Source organism: Adiantum capillus-veneris, chromosome 7 (assembly GCF_014529385.1).
Source record: "Adiantum capillus-veneris isolate H3 chromosome 7, ASM1452938v2, whole genome shotgun sequence".
Lineage (NCBI taxonomy): Eukaryota > Viridiplantae > Streptophyta > Polypodiopsida > Polypodiales > Pteridaceae > Adiantum > Adiantum capillus-veneris.
In genome coordinates this window covers 8886985-8911142 of record NC_140937.1, presented here as the reverse complement: position 1 = coordinate 8911142, position 24158 = coordinate 8886985, and the positions used below count along the sequence as shown (strand labels likewise).

Sequence of the window (24158 nt, the reverse complement as noted above, 5' to 3'; positions counted from 1 at the left end):
TTCCTCTTTGAGAACATTATCACACGTTTTGGATGTCCCTTTGAACTTGTGAGTGACAATGGAACTCATTTTATAAATGAAGTAATAAAAGAACTCACATCAAACTTCATGATATCTCACCACAAGTCTACACCCTATTATCCCCAAGCAAATGGCCAAGCTGAGAGTACCAACAAAACTCTCATCTCCATTTTGACAAAGACAGTTGAGGCTCATCGCACTGATTGGGACCTAAAGCTTACATCAGCTTTATGGGCTTATCGTACTGCGTATAAAGTTGCTATTAATTGCACACCGTTTAAGATGGTGTATGGCCAAGAAGCAGTTATGCCATGGAAGTTTGTCATTCCTAGTCTTCGAGTAGCTTCTCAAGAAGGTTGGGATGGTAACCCCTTAGTTGAGCGATTATATATCCTGGAAAGGCTAGATGAAGAGAGGCAATTAGCTGTGCGAAATGCTCTAGTGGAGAAGGATAGGAGAAAGAAGTGGTTTGATAGCCATTTAAAGGATAAAGACATCAAGGTTGGTGATAAAGTTCTTATGAACGGGTACGTAATGAAAAGAAGAAATTGAAATACGCTGGTAAGGGACCATATCGAGTGTGTGAAATTACCCCGCAAGGTACTATTCGTGTGGAGACTCTAGATGGAGTTGAAACCGTTGGATTCCTTAATGGGAGTAAATTCAAAAGATATTATGATCCTCTAAGCCAGGAAGAGTTGCAAGCCATCCATCAAAAGAAGGCTGCCAAGGAACAAGCAGAGCTAAAAAAAATCAAGCAAGAGTTGAGGCTCGAGAACGACAACAACATCTTAGACGCCAACGAGAGGCTAATCTGGGAATCACGCAAGCATTTTTTGAGGACACAGATGACGACTCATTAGAATCTGAGCCACCCCTACGATACCCAATTGAGCTAAATAGCCCCTATGGGAAAGTACTATACAATGCCTTATTAGATACGGGAGCTAAACACAATTTGTTATCCTATGGAGTTTGGTGTCAATTAGGGAAACCGACCCCATCCCCGAGTACGATGCAAGTCAAGGGCATTAATAAAAAGAAAACTGCTATTCTTGGAGTCCTTCAGACCCCTGTTGTCTATGACAATGGAAGCATAGTGCAGAGGTTTCTAGTCATGCCCGCGGGAGCTATGGAAGGCAACGTAAACTTGGGACGCACGTGGATGTTGGCAACCAAATGCACTATTGATTGAGATACTAGTAGTGTCACGACGCGACCACCGACTCTTACCCCTATCATTCAATAAAAGTCACCTACGTTGCAAACTCTAGCAAAGTTGAAGGATAGCCAACATTCACAAGCCAAGGTGGTTAACTCGTCCTTGCCGGCTACCCATGAACCTAGCACTTCAACACTTGTAGTTGCAGCAAGCAGTAATATTGCAAGTACTCAACCTGCACGACCTAAGAGTACATATCAATGGGTCCCCAAGGCCTTACTTCCAACTACCTCAACCCTCCCATCCATTCCAAGAAAAAATTTCCCTGGAAAACCAAGAGCGCGCTCTAGGAGGGTCAAGACCAAATCACGATGGATTCCAAAACGACTATTAGAAGCCCAATGCTACTATGATGGAAATGAGCAAATCTGGGTACCTAAACGTAAAATGTGTCCTTCCCTATCGACAACAAACCCATGTGAGTCAAACAGTGTAACGCTAAAGCCAATGGCAGACCGTGGGAAGGGAAAGATCACAGAATGCTACACACCTAGTCCAGAGCTAGTTTGGGCTCCAAGGCAAAACCAATATATTCCACCTAGCTCAGGAAGGGGGGAGTTCCATGAAGCTTCTAGCTCCTCATGTAATACATCCATAGAGGTAAAAGCTTCTACACAGCCTCCATCTATAGTAGTGGACCTCCATGAAGCTACAAAAGAATCCACACCTCCCAGTGTTCAAGAATCACCTGATGAACCACTTCAAGTTCGATTCTGGGAGAGTACCTTACCACCCTTGCAACTTGACGAGGCACCTAGGGTAATAGAAAACTACTGGCAAAAATCCTCACCTATTACCAACTGGAACAATTGGTTTGCTGACAATCATCACTCACTCACTTTCCTCTCAACCTTTCCCCCTGACCCCTTAATCTCCAATCTTAGGGAATGTATATATAAAGCCTTATACTCACAAAAACAAGATAAAAAAGTAAAAGAGCAAGAGCCATAACACAAAATCATAAAAACAAATTATGCACAAGAACATGACCCTTGTAATATTTGCACTCTAACCATCATCTATTTGCGTGTACACATATGGCTAGTACGCTAGAGTCATCCACTCCTGCCTTGGGTGAGAGGTACCCTCGTTACTTTTCACAAATATTTCACATGGTCTTTCCAGTTCTTGCATGTGAATGGGATTTGATAGGTACGCTAGCATGTGAGAGGAATTTTGAGGAGTTAGAATGGCTGGTACGTCTCTTGACCACGTTGGATCCATACTTAGTAGAGAGCGTTTCTCCCATTGCACAAGCCTACCCTTTTGACCAAGATGACTATAGGCGTCTAGTGACCTTCTTAGTAAACATGGGCACCTATGATGAAGAAGAAAATTTACAGGACTACACGGATGGCACATATGGTCTCATGGATGATGACTTTGTTTATCTCGACGACGAGGATAGGGGTTTAGCCTTAGGGTTTCCCCCAAACCTCTACAATATCCTATTCCCTTGACTCTCTAGGGGGAGTGCAAATAATTAGGTTAGGGTTCCTTATGTTTTTTGTTGTGTTCAATAAGTGTTGGTACCTTTTTCCACTAATGTGCCTCCTAAAGGTATTCCTTTTGTTTCCTAGTGTGTACAGGAGCGTGTTGCTATTGATAGGATTTGGACCTTCATGGAATATTTATCTCGACTCACTCTTCAAATCAAGCGCGACCATCGACACAAACAGGTGTTTCTTGTCCATTAGCATTGCCCCTTATCTTTTTTGTATCTATGATTGTCTGCTTTAATTGTGATTGGTAGGATAATATCCATCACATTTGCTTAGTAACAAACATTTAATTCAATGTAATTTTTTGTCATAATCACTTGTCTAGGTTTAAAAATCAAGCAATCCGACTAAGCTAGTTTGACCAAGTTAGGTGTTAGAGATCTTCTCTTAATACCATGGGGAATTCCTTCCTAATAATCAATGGTTACTTAGGTTCTTAATCCGATTTAGGCAGCATTGTGTGAAATGTACTAGGGCTTTCTAGTGGGCTTGACCCTATTGACCTTTCGCTTAAGTATTATAAAGAGAGTTTACTAGTGTGATGAGCCTGGGGAGGTGTATCAGTGTTATATGACCCCCCAAAGTTACAAAATTAAAATGTTGAAAATGAACAAACAAAAAATCAAAGTGCCACACTGTAAAATCTTAAGCTGGAAGAGAAATATCAGCTTGATTTGGTACTTCACTCACATGTATTGCCTATGGTACTAGAGCCCTAGAGGTTCCCAGTGTGGGCGCTTTTCCTTGAAAAGAAAAAAACCCAAGGCATACAAAATAAGCACACACATCAGATTGAATCACTGTGAAAACACTTTGGGGGGTCAAAGAAAAGGTAATTAGTCTGGCGATGATTTCATGAGAAATGCCTTTTATCGTAGCTTAACTACAAGGTCCTCTAGGTATAGCCTCTAGTCAGCCCTCGAACATGAAATACTTGGCTCTCACGATTAAACAACTTAATTGACCAGAGAAAATTAAGAAGCTTACCCATGGTATTAATAGTCGATCTCTAGTGCCTTTCGACCGTTAAATTAGCGACCCCAGACTTGTTTAACTTTTTACCTTTACATCTGTTTATGCATTTGATTACATTGCAATTTAATGCTTATTGCTGACAAATTGTTTAAAATTCTGTTAACAATCAATTGTCTGCCTAAAATTGCATATGCTTTTTAATCACTTATTACTGTGCAATGTTGTTTGATTTTGTAGTGACTAATGAAGGCTAAGGACATTCATCTCAAATGCTCTTCCACCTCGACCAACGAGCTTCAACTCAATAGTTTCCGAGGACGGAATCTACATCAGGAAGGGGGGCATGTTAACCCTCACGGCTCATGGACACCCTATCACCTATGAGACGGACGTTGTAACCTACGGTGGACATTGTATTATTTATTTGGCAGAGTCAGGTACCGGGTTTGTCGGTCCAATAGGAAAAGGGTAAGAGTGATCGCCGATGAGAGGCGCACTCTAACTGGGACATTCAAGGGATTAGTTGGCTAAGCATGGGCGCCCAAGTGTGAATGGGGTAAGCTCATATAAAAGCCAACTAGACCTTAAATTCACTCATTCTCTCATTTGTGAAATAGAAGAGTGCTCTTGCTCCATCTCCATCTCCATCTTCGTCTTCTTCACCTCTTTGTGTGTGTGTGTGTATGTGAGAGACAGAGAGAGAGAGAGAGCGCAATCGAGCATTGCGGCGGCACGATGACGGTGAAGCGGTTGAGCGCGACGTAGCGGCATCTCCTTCTTCTTCGCGGCAAGGAATCCTCCACGACAGGAGCATAGAGCGGTGAGTGACACACCATTGCCCTCTTTTGAGCTTACTAGTTAAGCTAGTTGTGTGCTTGGAGCCGTCTATGGCTCGCACACAGTGTTAGGCAAGGCCCTTGCTTCGACAGTGCGGCAAGGAGTGCACAGGAGATTAGCACCATACCCTAAACCAATGCCAAAACTAACGAAATGATGTGCGATTGAACAAAAATGGATGAATCACTCAACAGAGGAGTGCTATTACAACAAGGGTTATGTGAAGGAGCGTCAGTATGCGTCTCCAGCTTAAATAGCACCACCTCAGGTACATCCAGTATCTCGATACCCAATGGGAAACGTACCAGGACCTATGGGGATAGAAAGACCACAGCTGGTATTGGGGCAACAACCACCTTTACCAGGAGCGAGACCAATGGGCATTAGATATGCACCCACCCTAGAGAATCAGAAAGAACAAGCTTTAGTGCCTATTCATACTTATTACAAAGATTCCGGTGCACCCATGGCTCCTACTGTGTATTACCCACCTGAAGAACCAAAACAACCAGAACCTTGGAGCACGATGGCAAATGTTGGACCACCGATAGCCGCACACGCCTCAGACGAAGAGAGGTATAGCTTGGACGCAAGAACACTTATGTTCATAGCTCATGGAGGGTTGTCAGGCCAAAGACCAACTTATCCACAAAGGGCAAATCAAGGGACACAAAGACCTGCATTAGGACCCTGTTATAAGTGTGGAGGTGACCATTTGATGAATGGTTGTCCACACACAGTGATCATTAGAATAAATGCATATTGCACAGAGTGTGGTGTCACTCACTTCATTGAGGATTGTTCAAAGAATCCCAACAGAGTGCAAAAGATGACATTGAACATGCTAGAGTCGATTCCTACTAGTAGTGGGTCTGAAAATGAAACTCTGATACCAACACAAGTTGTTACTAGAGCTCAAGCGAAGAAAACAACTAGAGAACCAGAGAATGGAAAGTCAGAGACTGAATTGGCTAGTCAAGGACGACAAAGCCATAGAAACGCATGGAAAGCTAGGAAAGCACGCATGAAACTGAAAAAAGAACAGCAAGACGCGATTCTAGCTGAGGAATTAAAACAAACAAAAGACAGATTAGAGAAACTTGAGAGTCAAAACGGAATACGGGAAATGGACTTTGAAAAGTTGAAACTGAAGAGCATCAAAGAGACAACGAGCGTGAGCTCAGGGGGATCAGTGCTAGTCGACAAAGTACACGAACCATTGGATGCACTGATGAGAGCTTACGAAGCGAGATTAAAGAGCAACCAAACACAAGAACAACGGTGGTTGACTTATCCAAACGCGGAATTGGAAAAGCAGAGACTCGAAATGTGTCAGAGAATGATCGAGACTGCACAAGCCTTGTTAGAACCACCTAGAGAACCAATGAACTATGGAGCGGAAAACCCAATTCATCAAGAGACTATCCTCTCACGGGTAGTTGAAAATCCTAACAGTGCACAAAAGCCTGAAAAAATGCACGGGGATGAACATATAGTGATGAACACAACAGATCAAGAAATAGAGAGTTTTCATCCTGTGATACAGAGGTCTTACGGAAGAGATGAGGATTACAATGAGTTTTGGAAACAAGTGAGAGAGGCAAACTTTGCAAATGAGCTGAGTTGTCAAGCTAATCAGACTAATGGTGAAAAGGACATCAAGAATCCTCCCATAGAGGAATTTGAGGCAGGATCTCAAGTGGACTTAGATCTGCATTCTTACTGGGGAGATGGAGGCTCTGTTAGAACATTAGAGAGTAAATCTCATTCGCTGAATACCTTACCTTCATACTTAGGAGAATACGAAGAAAAATCTGAGATTAGAGCGCTTCCCTCACGAGGAATCTCTTCAGAAAAAGTTATGGAACCGCAAGGATTGATTGAGATTTTGTCAACACCAGTGACATGCACTATCACCCTCGCTGAGCTTTTGAGACTACAACCAAACATGTGGGCAACTGTAGGAAAATGCTTGGAGAAATTTGGGATAAAAGACCCAACTGCAAAACTGCAAGAGGGCATACAGGACCTGAGTAAGCCATAAAAAAACATTAAGCCTATGCCTTTGAACAAGGTTGAAGAGTATTGCGAAGGCAAAGAGGGGAATACAACCTTACCAGTTGAATTCCAGGGAGTTAATACGATGGCAATACTTGACAGCGGGGTTGGGGTAGCCATTGCTACAAAAGAAATCTGGAAAAAATGGGGAAAACCGGCAATAAGAAAAACGAGGTTGAAACTTCAACTAGCAGACGGACATATGGAGAGACCTTTGGGACTATTAGAGAAAGTCGTAGTGACTTCTTGCGAAATTGAGTACGAGCATACCTTTGCTATTGTTGACTTTGGCAAGGAGAATAACTATGATATTATACTTGGAAGACCGTTCATGAGATAGTTGAAAACGGTCCAGGATTGGGGTTACGACCACATATACTTGAGACATATGGAAACCACTACTCATGTGAACCTAAAAGACCATAGCTACAAGGATGTGAACCGAACACCAGTTGAAGAGTTTGATTCAGCTACTTTGGCAGGATGAGAGTTTCCATCTTGGTTAGGCAAACCCAAAGAGTTATGGATGTGTGGAGCTTCGAATTGTGGAAGTCTGAAGCGCGAAGAATGTGTTTTAGAAAGGGCAATTGAAGATGAAACTTATATAGGGGAACCCTTTCCAGAGGATACACTTGAACCATTAGAATGGACACACATTCTAGCAACCCTAGATGTTTGTGCAATTCAAGATGGTCCCACAACGAAGTTCTGTGATAAAGATGGATATGATATGGTTCCGTACTTCATGGTGAGAGTTGTACTCGAAAAAGAGAATGAACAGAATGATACACCAGACAAGGAAGATGAAGAGGAGATGTTTCACGACATTCTCGATCATCAGAATGGGGAAATGAAGCTGACAATGAGTCCACAGACAACTCAAGCGAGAATGAGGAAACCATAAAGGATGTCAGATTCTACGACTTTTCAAATCAGACTGAAAAACGCCAGAAACGCTACAGAGAAAAGAGAAAAACGAAAGGGGTTAGAAACAATCCGATGCCTAGGATAAGAGGAAAAAAACAATTCCTAATGCTAGTAAAGGCGGAAGATTTTGTCAAGGACAAGATTTTTGGAAGAATGAGAGGAAATGCGGAAACGAGCTCACGGAAAGACAAACGAAGCTCAAGAAATCGAGTTCAACCCAGTGAAACGAAAACCGGAAGAGATAAAGCGGAAAAGAACATGAGAAACAAGGAAAACAAAGAGTCCAAATTAGAACGCCAAAACAAGTACAGAGAGTTAAAGAAAACTCTAAAAGAAGTTTGGACTACTGAATTCGAGAGTGGTGAGGACGAAAACGCCAATATCAATGGAAACATGGATGTTCCCTCTCACTACAGGAAATTTACGATAGAGGATAGGAAGGTGATACTGACCTAGCCTATACGAGAAAGAAAGGAGAACGAATCCTATGATGGACCGGAGGAAGCTAAAAAGGTTGATTTATCAGCTCCAGGAGAGGAACCTAGACCGATATACATAGCTATAGATTTGTCTCTGGAAGAACAAGAGAGACTTTTGAGTCTTCTCAGAGAATACAGGGATGTGTTTGCATGGTCGTACAAGGACTTGAAAGGAGTCGATCCATCAATATGCCAACACACTATTCCATTGAAACAAGACGCTAAGCCTAGCAGACAGAGACCGTACACGTATAATGACACGTTTGCTAAGCGAATCAAAGAAGAAATAGATAAGCTAAGGGAAGCTGAATTCATATATGAGATTGAACACACGGATTGGGTATCTCCGATTGTGGTAGTGCCTAAGAAAAACGGGAAACTCCGAGTGTGTGTCAATTTGAAGAAAGTAAATGCTGCTACAATCAGGGACAATTATCCCTTGCCGATAACTGATCATGTTCTAGAACGTGTATCGGGGAAAACAGCATATTCCTTTCTAGATGGATTTTCAGGATATAATCAGCTTGCCATTGCACAAGAGGATCAACACAAAACAACTTTTGCAACAGAGTGGGGAATTTATGCGTATCGAGTTATGCTGTTTGGTTTAACTAATGCTCCCGCAACCTTCCAAAGGCTGATGATGCATGCATTCAAAGAGTACTTGAGGTTGTTTCTAGAAATATACATGGATGATTTGTGTGTACACTCTCTTCTGAGAGATGAGCATCTAGAACACCTAAGAAAGGTATTCGAGAAATGTAGGACATATCGCATTTGTCTCAATCTTGAGAAGTGTGTGTTTATGGTCCGACAAGGCAAAATTCTGGGACATATTGTCTCACATAACGGAATATCCATGGATATGGAAAAGATAAAAGTAATAGTGGATATGCCTAGACCAACCAATGCGAAACAAGTGCAGAGCTTTATGGGACATTGTGGATATTATAGACGATTCATTTACATGTACGCTATATAGACGATTCATTTACATGTACGCGAAACAAGTGCAGAGCTTTATGGGACATTGTGGATATTATAGACGATTCATTTACATGTACGCTATAATAGGCCAACCACTTTACAGGCTAATAGTGAATTTTGAATGGAGAGAGGAGTGTGAGGAATCCTTTAAGAAACTGAAAGAGGCACTCATTACTGCTCCAGTCTTGAAATCACCAGATTGGGGGAAGATATTCCATGTGCATATAGATGCTTCGGCATATGCAATAGGATGCATCCTGGCTTAGCCAGAAGAAGGAAACATGGATTTTCCAATCTGCTATGCTAGTTGACAACTCAACAATGCTGAAAGGAATTACACAACAACAGAGCGAGAGGAATTAGGAATGATTTATGCTGTGAAGAAATTTCGGCACTATCTTCTAGCCAATAAGTTTGTGTTTTTCATAGATCATCAAGCCTTGCCCTACCTAGTGAACAAACCATGCAATACAGGATGGATAGTGAGATGGTTCATCATCTTATTAGAATTCGACTTCACGGTAGTAGTAAGGAAAGGAAAGACACATCTTAGAGCGGATCACCTTTCAAGGTTGATGAATGGAGAAGACCCTATAGGTGTAGATGACGACATGCCAGATGCGTACTTATTCAACATAGAAATGATACCAAAGTGGTCTCAGGATGTTGTTAGTCTATTAACCTATGGAGGAGAGTTTGATAGAAAAGAATACAACCAGAAACAAGTTACTATTCAACAATCCAAGAATCTTTAGTTGATTGCAAGAAGGTTGTATCACTTAGGAACTGATAACATTTTAAGGTTATGCATCAATCCTGAAGAATATAACATATATCAGCGAGAAGCACATGTTCAGGAATGTGCATTTCATTGTTCAAGAAGGAACACGTACATGAATCTGTTACAACTGGGAGTCTACTGGCCAGGAATGAAAGAGAGTGTACATGAATATGTCACAGTATGTATTACATGTTCGTCAAAACCGCCAGCTGAGTATTCAACATTGTATCAGATAATGATCGCTCCTGAATGGAGTCAATGTATTGTTGAATATCTCACAAATAGAACTTTTCCAGAGGGAACATCAAAAGCGCGTTAGAGAGCTATAGAGACAGAAGCGCGAGATTACGCTTTCATAGGAAATCAACTCTATAAGAGAGGTAAAGACAACCAGCTTAGGATTTGTGCATCAGAGTCAGAGTATGTGATATTCCTAGAGCAAGCTCATGGAGGAGTAGGTGGAGGCCATTTCTCAGGCATCCCTGCTTTACTCCAACGGTGGAATGAACAATGTCGGAATCCCCTTCTGGAGTACGTACATAACCAATTACTGACCCATATATCGACATTACACATGGACGCTGAGGAATACGTTAAACGATGTGATGACTGTCAGCGGACCAAAGTACCACTTAAAAGAGATGATATGCCGCTCAGGCCAATGATGGGAGCAAGAGCCTTTGCAAAATGGGGGATTGATTATGTTGGACCTATCTCACTGTAGGAGTACGAGCGTAAGTGCGACGCGAGAGAGAGTGCGAGAAGAAGAGCACGACGATATGGTGAACTCGCTCTACTGTACTGTGTAGAGCATAGTGAGTTCTTATTAGGTTTTTACAAAAGAATATGTGTACATACCTAGCGGCCCGCCCACTTACTTGGGCGACCACATTGGGCTTTATACCCCAACAACCTCCCACTTAAAGTCCAATGTGGTACTTTAAGTGTGAGAGAAGCTACTATACAAGCTAATATACAAGAGATGTAGAGAAGTGATGTACTACCCTACACCTAACTGCTTGCGAAAATGCGCAAAGCTCTCTGAGGGAAGTCCTTCTGTAAGTAGATCAGCAAGATTTTCTGTGGTGTGAACTTTGACAAGCTGAATTTGCTTATCCTCAAGCATTTCCCTGATGAAATGATACTTCACATCCACATGCTTTGTCTTTGAGTGATAAACTGGATTGCGAGCGAATTGTATAGCACTCTGACTATCACAATATAACACAGGCGTCTCTTCTTTGATTCCCAAATCTGTTACTAGTCGATTAAGCCAAATTGATTCTTTGCATGCCTCTGATGTTGCAACATATTCAGCCTTTGTAGTAGACTGAGTAACGCAATCTTGTAATCTAGAACGCCATGATACTGCTCCACCAGGCAATGTAAAGACATACCCTGACGTAGACCTTCGATTGTCTAAGTCACCTGCATAATTTGAGTCTGTAAAACCCTTTACACTTAGCTCCTGACTCCCATAGCATATACGCATACTCTTTGTAGCTTTCAGGTATCTCAATATTCCTTTCACTGCCTCCCAATGTTTCTTGCCTGGGTTTGACATGTATCGACTTACTACTCCCACTGCAAATACAATGTCTGGGTGAGTAGCAATCATTGCATACATCAAACTACCCACTGCAGACGCATATGGAATCTTATCCATTTCAGCCTATTCTTCCTCAGACACAAGACAATCTTGTTTGCTAAGTTTCACATATGGTGGCAATGGAACACTCAATGCCTTTCCCTTCTCCATATTGAAACGTTGCAAAACCTTGTCAATATACTCTGTTGAGATAACCAAATCAACTTCTTTGATCTGTCTCTCTCAATGCGCATACCAAGTATATGACTTGCCTCACCCATGTCTTTCATGTCAAATGATTTTGCCATTTTTTACTTCAAAGCTGAAATTTCTTCCAAGTGCTTGCCAGCAATCAACATGTCATCCACATACAAAATAAGGATCAGCCAACTACCATCCTTAGCCTTCTTTGTATATAGACAATGATCGAACTCACTACATTTGTAGCCTTCAGAAAGCATAAACTTGTGGAACTTATGGTACCATGCCCTCGATGATTGTTTTAAACCATAAAGACTCTTTAACAACTAGCATACCAAATCTTCCTTGCCTTTCTCAACAAACCCTTCTGGCTGCTGCATGTAAATTTCCACATCTAAATTACCATGCACGAACGTTGTCTTGACATCCGTTTGGTGTAACACCAAATCTAATATAGCAACCAATGCAAGAAAGCATCTCAATGTAGTCATCTTGACCACCGGAGAGAACACTTCATCAAAGTCAATGCCTTGTTCTTGCTTAAAGCCCTTGGCAACAAGCCTTGCTTTGTACTTTGGCTGACTATCATGAGCAGTGATCTTATACCCGTAAACCTATTTACAAGGTAGAGCCTTTTTGCCATGTGGTAATTTAACTAGCTTCCATGTCTGGTTTTTATGCAGAGCTGTCATCTCTGACTGCATGGCCAATTGCCAATTCCCGGAGTCCTTCATTTGCACTGCTTCCTTGTAACATGAAGGCTCATTGCAATCAGTCAACATGACATAGTTCATAGATGGAACAAGCCTATCAGGAGGTCGCGTGATACATCCAGATCTACGCAAAATAGGTGGCTCAGGCTCAGCCACAACCTGTGGTTCCAATCTATCCTGTCCTTGCTCCTCTTGAGCCCTGATATTTTGTCTTGCACGTGCAGGTCCATCTTCTTGGAAGACAACTCTTCTAATCTCCTCAACCCTCTCTCGTTTAGAATGATATTTGGATTCATTAAAGTGAACATCATTGCTACGGATAACCTTTCTGGATTCGGGATCCCAAAGTCTGTACCCCATCTCACTAGAATTACCATAGCCTAGAAAGATGCACTTTCTACTTTTTGGCTTAAGTTTGTTCCTAAATTCCTTTGGAACGTGAGTATATGTCTCATAGCCAAAGACTCTGAGATGCTTGTATGAGGGAATTTTGCCTGACCATACCATCTCTGGCACTGAATCCTTCTACAAAACCTTGCTAGGAGATCTATTTATAAAATGAACAACTGTTGATACAGCTTCAGCCCAAAACCCATTTGGAAGCTGTGCATTAGACAACATACTTCTGACTTTCTCTTGTATGGTCCTATTCATCCTCTCAGCAACACCATTTTGAGGAGGATTGTAAGGAGCAGTAAGTTCACGTTTTATACCTTTTGACTCACAAAAGTCCTAAAAGGCCTTTGAAACATACTCTCCACCATTGTCAGTGCGTAAGCATTTAAGTTTCTTGCCACTCTGATTCTCCACAAGTGTCACAAACGTTTTGAAAACAATAAACACTTCATCCTTGTGCTTGAGAAAGTAAACCCATACTTTTCTCGAGTAATCATCTATAAATGTCATAAAGTAAGAAGCTCCCCCTAGAGATAGGTTAGGCATAGGTCCACACAAATCACTATGAACAAGTGCCAACTGTGTATCTCTTCTACTGCTTCTATGCTTATGTGGCTGCTGTGTTTGCTTACCATACAGACAATGTTCACAGAATTCAAAATCATTAAATGAAAAGCCAGGCAAATAACCAGAACGAGACAAGATTTCCATTCCCTTCTTGGACATATGTCCTAACCGGCTATGCCACAAAGAAATGTTCGGTTGCTCGGTTACATTGATTACATTTTTAGAGACATTTGATACATAAATCATGTAAAGTCCTCCAGACTTTACTCCATGTGCTACTGTCATAGAACCCTTGGATATCTTCCACATGTTCTGTCCAAAAGTGGTGACGTAGCCAGCATCATCAAGTAAACCTGTGCTGATCAAGCTCTTTGTAATTGCGGGAACATGTCTCACATTTTTCAGCGTGAAAGAAGAGCCATTTTGAAACTTCAATTGAACATCTCCAACACCTAAGATCTCACATGTCTACCCATTGCCTAGCCGAACATGATCTTTAGTGGTCACATAAGAGGTAAACCACTCCTTGTTTGGAGACACATGAAGTGATGCCCCTGAGTCTATAATCCAGTCACTCAGTGCATTTCCATCATATGTTGTAAGAAGAGCTTAGTCCATTGTATTCTTCAAGAAGTAGATGTCTCCTCACACTAGACTGTCATCCTCTGCAACAGTGTTTGTCACATTTATTTCTTGAATCTTCACTGAGGACTTGTTCTTCTCACCATGGTCTTCAGCTTTCTCTTTGCCTTTTTCTGCTTTCCATTCTCTGCAGTCTCTTTTCATGTGAACCTTCTTGCCACAATGGTAGCATTCTATGTCACTCTTGCCTTTAGCACTGCGAGACTTGCTACGAGACTGATTCCTCTTTCCACCTTTGTACTTTTCTTTGGTCCTTCCCCTGACAACTAAGGCTGTTCCTTTGCCTTTGTCCATTGTCTTTCTGTTGGTTTCTTCAGTAAGCAGACTGCCTTCTACACCTGCTATGGTCAAACCATCTGGAGGTGCAGATTACTCAAAGCTGTGCGAAAAGTGTCCCAACTTTTTGGCAATGTGATCAACACCAACATAGCTCTAACAGGTTCATCAAACTTGACACCTTGAGCTGACAACTGACTGTAGATGGTGTTGAATTCATTCAGATGATTGGACATAGGTGTCCCTTCTTTCATCTTCAAGTCAACAAGCTTCTTAAGCCAGTATACTTGTGAAGCTGCACTCTGCTTCTCATAAAGATCACTCAGCTTTGTCCATGCTTCATAAGCCGACATCTCGTCTGCTACATTGAAGTAAACACTTTCTGCCAAAGTCAGCATAATGGTAGAAAGTGCCAATTCATCCATTTCGCTCCATTCATCTTCGTCCATATCTTGTGGTTTTATCCCCTTGAGCTTTATAGGTTTTATCTGCTTCTTTTGTACCAACACGTGCCAAATCTGCTTCTTCCACAATGGGAAATTGGTTCCATCCAGCTTCTTGATATTGTAAAGAGCAGTGTCCTGTGATCCAGCCATAGCTACGCTTCACAGTAGGTTACTTTCTTGGGAAAAATTCGACAGAGTTTCCCCTGTAAACTGACCTCTGAACCAATATCAACCTGTCAAATGAACCAAGAAAGCTTCAGATTCTACAAAAATTTTGGCAGAGTCTCCTTTGTAAAATGGCTATGGTGTACTCAAAAAACAGACCAAAAATAGCTCAAAAATCCACTATCTCTCTAACACTGTAAGCTGTGGGTAAACCTGTCCTGCACCTGTACTGTCCTGTCACTGTCCTGTAAGCATAGACTACGACAATGCCTCAACGGCAGTAAAGCAAAGATGCAATCCCAACTGTCTAACTCATAGTCAATACATCCTAGCTGCCTATCTAAGGGTGCTCAAGGGATCACTCCAAGACCTGTATCACCGAAAGGATCTCAACATTCGAGAATCCCCCAGCTCAATAAAACCTCACTCAACCCTCAACAAATGCTGCACTAAATCTGACAATACATAGACTTCCCACAAAGTCATACATCCACAAATTTTCCACTGTATGCTATAACCGTTGCAGCGGTTGTTTGCTGCATGACTCACAGCCAACAAACCCTCAACAGACATACATTACCTCTGACAATACATCCCGTGTGGAAGTACCTGCAATGTCAGGATGAAATCTGGAATATCAAGCAGCAAACACAAGCTACCTGATGAACTAGTGGATGTCGCCTACAGTCTGTGTGTAGATACGCCCGTGTCGTATGTGACACGCCTCCAAGAACTGTGAGCCGTCCTTCGATGTGTAGACAACCACAAATCAACACTTTGGGAGTGCCGATATCCTCAACACCTGCAATCGTAGGCCGAAACCCCAAATTTGCAGAGTCGGATCTGCACTCGCCGAGACCACGTAGTCGAAAATTGCATGCGCAGAACTTTGTCGAAACCGAACTCTGAGAACACCTAGTCCTTCGGGCTTTCCCAAAGGATTTGGGGCCGTGTCTTCGCCTATCGAATCTCACTCCAATCTGAGCAAGTGACTCTAGCTTCCTGCAATGTTGTCCCGAGCCTCAATCTGAGCTCTGATACCAGTTGTAGGAGTACGAGCGGAAGTGCGACGTGAGAGAGAGTGCGAGAAGAAGAGCACGACGATATGGTGAACTCGCTCTACTGTACTGTGTAGAGCATAGTGAGTTCTTATTAGGTTTTTACAAAAGAATATGTGTACATACTTGGCGGCCCGCCCACTTACCTGGGCGACCACATTGGGCTTTATACCCCAACACTCACCTCCTGCATACAGGACTCATGCGCAATACATCATTGTGGCCATGGACTATCTAACAAAGTGGGTTGAGGCAAAAAGCAGATGCCAGGACCACGACACAATTTCTGTATGAATACGTCTTTGTACAATATGGATTACCAATAGAAATTGTGAGTGATCAAGGCACACACTTCATAAATGAAGTGATAGAGATCCTTCTAGATGAATTCATGGTAATACGTAGAAAATCAGCTTCGTATCATCCACAAGCCAATGGACAAGCTGAAGAGATGAACAAAACCATATGCACGGTCCTTACAAAGATTGTATCTGAGTCGAAAACTGATTGGGACCAGAAATTGCATTTGACATTATGGGCGTATAGGGTAGCATATAAAACATCCATAGGAACGACCCCATATAACATGGTTTTTGGTTTGAATGCTATTTTACCAATAGAATTTTGAATTCCGACACTGAGAGTAGCTAAGGAATTAGAGTGGACAGGACATGAGCTTTCAGATAGAATAGACGACCTTGAAAAGCTAGATGAGCTTCGCTTAAAAGCCGTGGCTTCAATCTACGCTCACAAAAGGCGACAAAAAGAGTTCTTTGATAAGCATGTGCGAACTAAAGAGTTTAAGATTGGGGACTTTGTCCTAGTATACACTCTAAAACAGCATGCAAAAAAACTTAAAAAGCGAGGGATGGGACCTCTTGTGATTAAAGATCTATCACCAAGTGGGGCCGTCAAGCTTGCTACATTAGACGGAGAAGAAATGCCGAACTGGATTAGTGGATGCAGATTGAAGAAGTATCATTTTCCACTAACCCAAGACATGCTTCTCAAAATACATCAAGATAAGCTGCGACTTCAAAAAAAGAAAAAGATTGCTGAGGAAGCGCAAGCGGAAGCAAAAGAAAGAATGGAGAAAAGAAGATTACTACATCAGAGACAGCGCAATGAAGGAGCCTTACGAATAAACGCAGTCAGTGTATCAGAAATGGGTGAAGACAAAGTAGAGCCCATCATCGAGGTCAAAGTGGGGACAAATCAGATTAAATCCAGAGCATTGTTGGATTCAGGAGCACAAGCTAACCTGCTTTCAGTAGTTTGTACAAGCAATTGAAACATGACACTAAGCTGCAAACTACCAAACAGGAGTTGAAGAGTTATTCAGAACACTCAATTAAAGCAATCGGATGCACAATACTCCACATACAGATAAATCAATATGTGTATCCTTATATGTTTTATGTGGTTGAAGAAAAAGCTACGCAACATCCGTTGTTGCTAGGAAAACCATGGCAAAAGCAATACAATGCGATAATTAATTGGAGCTCTAATTCAGTTAACATCAAATATGAGGAGGAAAGTCAATCTATTCCGTTCTCCAAAGCAAACGTACAGGTTCAAGCCGAAGAATCCAATGACAAGGGTAAACGACCTAAAGAGATTAAGAAGGAGCAATGGCAACCAAAAGCTAGTTCTACAAAACAGGAATGCTCCTCAACGAAGAACTCTCAGAAATGGGTAAAAAATACAAAAAATAAAAGCACTGCTCAACCTTGGATAAAGACAAACTCAAAGTTGGTATGGAGGCCAAAGAAGGTTGTGCCAGAGAGAATAAAAGTGAAAAACAATGCCTTCAACACCAGACAACATAGTGATTTTAGATAGTCAAATTCAGTGAAACAGATCTGGATTCCAAAGAAGTTGATGACAGCACAAAGCCATAGCAAGGAAATTTGGATTCCAAATATTTGTAAGCAGAAACTCCCTTCAGTACCATCAACAGAGAATCCTAAGTACTCAAGGACAGAGACATCACAACCTAAAGTCAAGCAAATTTGGGTAGCAAATCGGAAGCAGATTTGGATTATAAAAAAGGATAACAATGTAAAGAAGAATCCAGATACTGATTCTACTACACAAGTGCTACAGCCAACCCAAATATTGCCTAAAAACCTGACAATCAAACAAAGAGCGACATTATTGGAAATATTTCTATTTCATCGCTCTACAATTGAATTGACCAAGCATGACCACAACAAATACAATGCTTCACCCTCAGACACTTCATAGTCGTCCGGGAGGACTCAGACTAGGAGGGGGGGAGGTACACAGGAACTACAAGCCATAAGGACAAAGAAAATGATATTACAAGGGCAGTGTCTTACATGATTTCCAAATTTTTTTGTTTGATTGCGGATATTGATAATATCTATGCCCTTATATACTTTGTTTTGCAATAATAAGAGATCAAATGATGAATTTGAGTCTCTAAGTTTGTAAATACGACTAAATATGCGTGTTTTTGGAGCCAAAAAGTGGAAAAATGTGGTAATCCAAGCTGAGAAACCACAAATAAGTGTATATACATATACACAGGGTTACCAACTAATTATTGTGTATTTTTGGGATGTTTTGGCTTCAATTTGCTATTTTCCTTCATTTTTTAGGATTTTCTTAATAAAAGTAAAAGAAAAATAAAAAAGCAGATGAAACGAGATTTTAAAAAAAGAAAAGAATAGATGGTGATGATCCTGATGACAAGGGCAATCCATGGTAAAAATTGGGTACAATTCGGGAAAAGTTACGGAAAGCCCGAAATGGCAGAATTTTGGCAAAGTGGACAGATTTCTCAGAAACAGGTCAAACGGAGTCCAAATTGAGAAATTCCAAATCCTAAAGTGCATTTCATGACGAGATAGGAGCACATGTCAAATTTGGTAACAATTGAGCCGGGAAGTCCAAAGTTAAGTATTTTTTACTTCACTTACAAGCTCATTTGCACTATTGCCCACTTGGAGAGAGCAAAGAGCACACAGGAGCATCTGACCTTCTACAGCCTTCTACGACTGCTACGAGAGCTCAGAGGACTCTAGATATGAGAGGTAGACTCGTTGCCATAATCTTTTGACGCTTACCACTAACTTTTGTTGCGAAAACTAACCAAAACAAAGAAACAAGAGCAGACGGGGAAATGTGTAGAATGCTAGGTAGAGGCACAACCACCTAACCAAACCATGCAAGAACCAATAGGTGGCTTACCCTAGTGTAGAAGATGAGTTCCTAACTCTTAAAGCTCGAGAAAGACCAGCTGGAAAAACCTTAGGTCAATAGAGCCTGCAAAGCAGCAAACAGGAAAAAGTTGTCGAAATGACACAAAACTTCTCAGGAAGCTTAACAACATCGAGGACAATGCAACCATGGAGTATCTCCAGGTTTGGACCACCAAAAGTGGGTCAAAACAACTGATTCGGCAATAGCAGACACACAAAGCGTCATTTTGGCATAACGGCCAAAATTGACGACCAATGGCCATGAAACTTCACAAGCAGCTTCAAATAGCCATCAATGACACATGTATACAAGCAAAACCCAAGAGAAAGCCATTTCACTTACCAATGGTCAAAAAGACGCTTTTGGACAACCAAATGGCAAAAGGTGGAAAAGAAGGAACTAAGTCGAGTTCAACCACATTGACGACTTCCCAACACCTCAAATAAGCTCGGGATGCAACTCTCGAGAAGAAAGATCGAGGAAAATCAACTCCAACACCAAAAGACGACTTCGGAGACTGAAATGCCTACAAAGGGGGTTTTAACTAAACTGATGATTTTTAAGGTTGAAAACTAGTTAGCAGGGCTTCGGGCACTAGCACAAACCATGCTTTGCACAAAAAACACTTTTTATCAAGAAGAGACATCATACGCATATGATGTCTCACTGCATGATTTTCACATCATCTTGAACACATGAATGCATAGCCTCTTTCTATATGCTAACAATATCAAATGTACAAAGCATCATGAGATTTGGAGTTGAAAAACCACTTGGAAACTAAAAAGACGCAAAGTAGGGCATAAAACCGACTTATGGCCCTAAATTTGCCAAAATAGCTCCAAACTCAATGAAACTTTGTAGGATTGTTGTTCAACACATGCACAAGCTATCTGGAACCAAAAAGTACCATTTTGGCCAAAAAGACATCATACGCGTATGATGTCACTTTGCACATACAGAGCCAAAATTGATCATTTCTCATCAAATATCCATTATATATATCAAATACATGCCACATATGAAGTTTGGTACCATTTGGTCAAGGGGATCACTCCATTAGCCCAATTAGCGGAAAGTCCTCTATTTAAAGTCTAATCTTGTCAAAATTCATCATACTCAACTTCAAGTCAAGATTTGAGTACACACAGTCCTTTACTATCATATGAGGAGCCCACAGAATCAATCTCATGCAAAAATGACACAAAAGACATCATACGCGTATGATGTCTCCATAGCCAATTTTGGTCCAAACTATACCCAAATTTCATAAAATCATTGTCTAAGCCTATATAAAGCCAAATCCAAGCTTACAATGCAAAATGGTCCAATTTTACCCAAAAAGACATCATATGCGTATGATGTCTCCCTATTTGATTTTTGCATTTCAGAGTTGCAACTACCACACAGAAGTGATCTACATGCCATTTGAGAGCAAACCACCAATTTTCATCCAATTTGGATCACAAAATCCAATTCCCTCTCAATATCTTGAGAAGTGCCTGACCAGGATTAAAATGGCCATAACTTGACCAAATGGGACCCAAATTCAAATCCAGGCATATAGAATGAATGTATGCACTATTAGCTACAAGCACAACCAATATCAAGCCATTTTGACACAAAAGACATCATACTTGTATGATGTCCGCAACATGATTTTGCACCCAAATTGCACAATTTTCCACATGCATTGCATCCTTAGGCCCTGAATAGCTTATGTTCAATTTTTAAGTCATTTGGATAGTTAAGAGCTTAATTTCGGCTTTTAGTACTGAAAAAGACACTAACTTCTGAAATTGGAGTTACAGGATCCATGGATTCGGGGAAGTCGTCAGCAGCAAAGAGAAAGAGACCGACACTCAAGGAAGCAATAGCAGAAGCCGAGCCATTTTCTATTCCCCCAAAGACTCTCGAGCCCACAAAGACTTGGGTAGAAGAAGCAATGCTAGAAGAACAGGGGATAAAGATATACCAAGGTACTTTCAGAGACCCACGGGGACAAACAGTGGATATCCCAATGGTTCCCCAAGAACTGGGGGACTACAGCAGAACAGAGAAGATAAGCAGATACCTGGAAAGGGCAGATCTCCACATTTTTTTCACTTCTAGACCATCAGGAGTAGACACTCAAAGAGTGTATGAGTTGGCAACCACCATACAGAAAGACGAAAAGGCTACACTCACAGCCTTGGACGGGAAAAAGGTTGAAGTGGTTATCACTCCTCAGCTCATTGCAGATGCTCTGAAGCTGCACAACAAAGGATGCTCAGTCAGAGAAAGATGGGAAGCCATAGAAGTGTATGGGCCAAAGAAGCAAAATGCTACCTATGAAGACATGGCAGATCCGAGAGCGGCAAAGCTTTGTCGGCTCTACAACCAGTTTTTACACATATGCAGCAAAAGGCCACAGAAGTATACCACACCACCACATGTTGTTGCCACAACAATCACTTGGGCAATAAAGAGAAACATCCCGAAGGAAGTCAATTATGCTCAGCACATCCATGAGCAAGTAAGTGCTTTGCAGAACGAGAAGCCAAAGTACATTGGAGGAGCGGAAGTGTTGACTAAGATAGCTTATGAAGCTATCGGAGAAAAGGACCAGTGGCCAAAGGCTCCCTCGCAAAACCAATGGCTAAAAGAGATAGATGAAGATGAATACCAGCTAGAGGTCACAAAGAGAGTGTCAACAAGGGCAAGGCGAAAACTAGAAATTGTTTCCGAGCCAGAAGAAGAAGAAGACGAGCCCCTCAAGAAGAAGACCAAGAAGAAACCCGCTCCAAAGCAAACTAAGAGCCAAAAAGCCGCCAGAATGGAGAGGCTGATTGAACAATTTAGAGCCGAGCGAGCTTTAAAAGGAGATTTTGAGGAAAAGTGGGTACCAGACCCAACAAAAGTCGGAGCCAACTCAACAAGACCAAATATTGATCAGTACGATCAATATATCAAGGCTTATGAAGAATCAGAAGCTATCTTGGAGCAGCAACCAGTCGAGCCATACACTGAAGCAGAAGTTTAGCACCTTAAAGCTGAATTAAAAAGAGGTGACAAGAGCAAGGGCAAGGTAGAAGAAGCAAGTCCTGAAGGAAAGGAAAAGATAGTGGACGAGACGACTATTGAAGTTGAGGTGGATGCATTAGAAAAGCCCGAAATACAGCAAGAGGAGAAGGCAACGGATCCAGTTCAAGAGAAGAAAGAGCAATATGATGCTCTAATCGACACAGGATATACTCAAGAAGAGGCCCTCAAGGTTGTGTATGGCATTGCCTTAGCACATGAAGAACGGAGAGGAACCGAGAGGAGGACCAAGAATAGATTCGACAAAGAGCAGAGGTTAGTACCTGAGAAGGCAGAGGATGAGCTTGAAGATGAGGATGAAAGAGATATCCAGAAAGTGCATCAACTATTGAAACAGATCAAAGCCCGATCGAAGACAATGAGGGACAGCAAAGAAGAAGCAGAAAATGAAAGAGATGGACTAATCCTCCAACTTGCTGATGCTTCAAGAGAGGCGACCAGTGCACAAGAAGCCAAAGAAAGAATTGAAGATGAATTGGAAGCTACAAAGGACGAGCTCATTGAGCTACGAAAAAGGATGGAGCTGCAGGAGAGAACAATCCTAAGGCTTAGATCCACACCAAGAGCTAGTAGAGCAGGAGTAGAGCCAGAGGGAGCAATAGTCCCCGGTCTGGAAGATCAAGTCCGGAGTTTGCAAAGAGAATTGAGGCTAGAGCAAGTGCAGAGATTGCACATTGTGGAGGGCTCATTGGATGTAGAAGAACGACTTACATCAGAGAACCGAGCACTGAGAGCGAAGAATGAGGCCCTCCGAAAGCAGCTCCAAGATCTGCAAGACAAAATGATAAAAGATACAGAGGTTCAGCAAGAAGAAATGGGCGGGGCAGCCGTGGAGCTACCAGAGACTGGGGAAGCCACAACTAGTGAAGATCCAGCCTCAACACAAGAAGATACCACAACATCAAGACCTACCGAGGAGGAGAAAAACAGATTGCACGAGCAGATAGAGCAGGCAATAGAGGAGAGTGCAAAGGCGGCCATGGAGTGGGAAAGAAGACTCTTGTTCTCCATTGGACTTCAAGGATTGGATACTAAGGTGCTGTAAGAACAGTGGATGCAACCTACATTGCCCCTTCCTCTACTAAAGTTTGAAGTGTTGAAAACAAAGAAAAGGCTAGAAGAGGAGCAATATGTCGCGCTATACGAAGGCAACATCACAAAAGAGGAGGAATCAAAGAAGATAGTGGACTCCCAACCGAGATGGAGGAAAGGGTGGTTGAAAAAGTACCCAACCTCCCTAATCTATTTGGTGGAGGCACCCAAGGAAGTTAGAGAAGATGCAACATTCTGTCCAGTGCCACGAGTCAGGAGTTGGCAAGAACATGGCAGAATCACAGAAAAGAAGCCAAATTGGCTTAATTACCCCAGGATGCCAGGACCGACGGTGGGAGAGAGAATAAGTAAGGCCTACATGGTGAAAACCTTAATGGGCACCATTAAGCTCTTTACTGGCTCTCCTGACCTTTCGTGTCAAATGCCCAAAAAGATTTGCAGAACATTATTGGCTTGCATTGAAGTGTTCGCGCCGGATAAAGCTACCAGCTCAACATTGTTGTCAACGGCTGACACAGTGACATATATGATGTATGATCCAGCCTTGCAGCCATCTCCAAAATTATTACACCTCTTTTATCAGAGAATCATGTTTATGCCGAGCTTCCACATGCAGGCCTTTGAGGAGGCATTCTACACTGGTTTCTTTACTCATGAAAGTAGGATATTCGGCCCTACACTAACCATTGGAAACTTAAGATACGAGTCACATCTTCAGATGCTGAAATCGATGGGACTCCACTAAAGAAAAAGCAAGGATGTCATGTCACGGACGACATGAACGCGGAGGGGGGGAGTGTTGAGCGGAGGACCATATCTATACATTTTTGCTCACACTCATGTTTTTGTAAACACTTATTGTAATAAATGTCTTTCTAACATTTTTTTCATGGAGCCGATTCATTGTAATTAGCGGGACTCAATTGAGTTTCTAGCTTGTATTCCCCAAGTAGTT

General features: G+C 41.8%; 1 pseudogene; it reads left to right on the top strand.

Moving 5' to 3' along the window:
* Nucleotides 1–23129: 23129 nt before the first annotated feature.
* On the top strand, nt 23130–23948 carry LOC147453410 (uncharacterized; annotated as a pseudogene).
* Nucleotides 23949–24158: the final 210 nt, after the last annotated feature.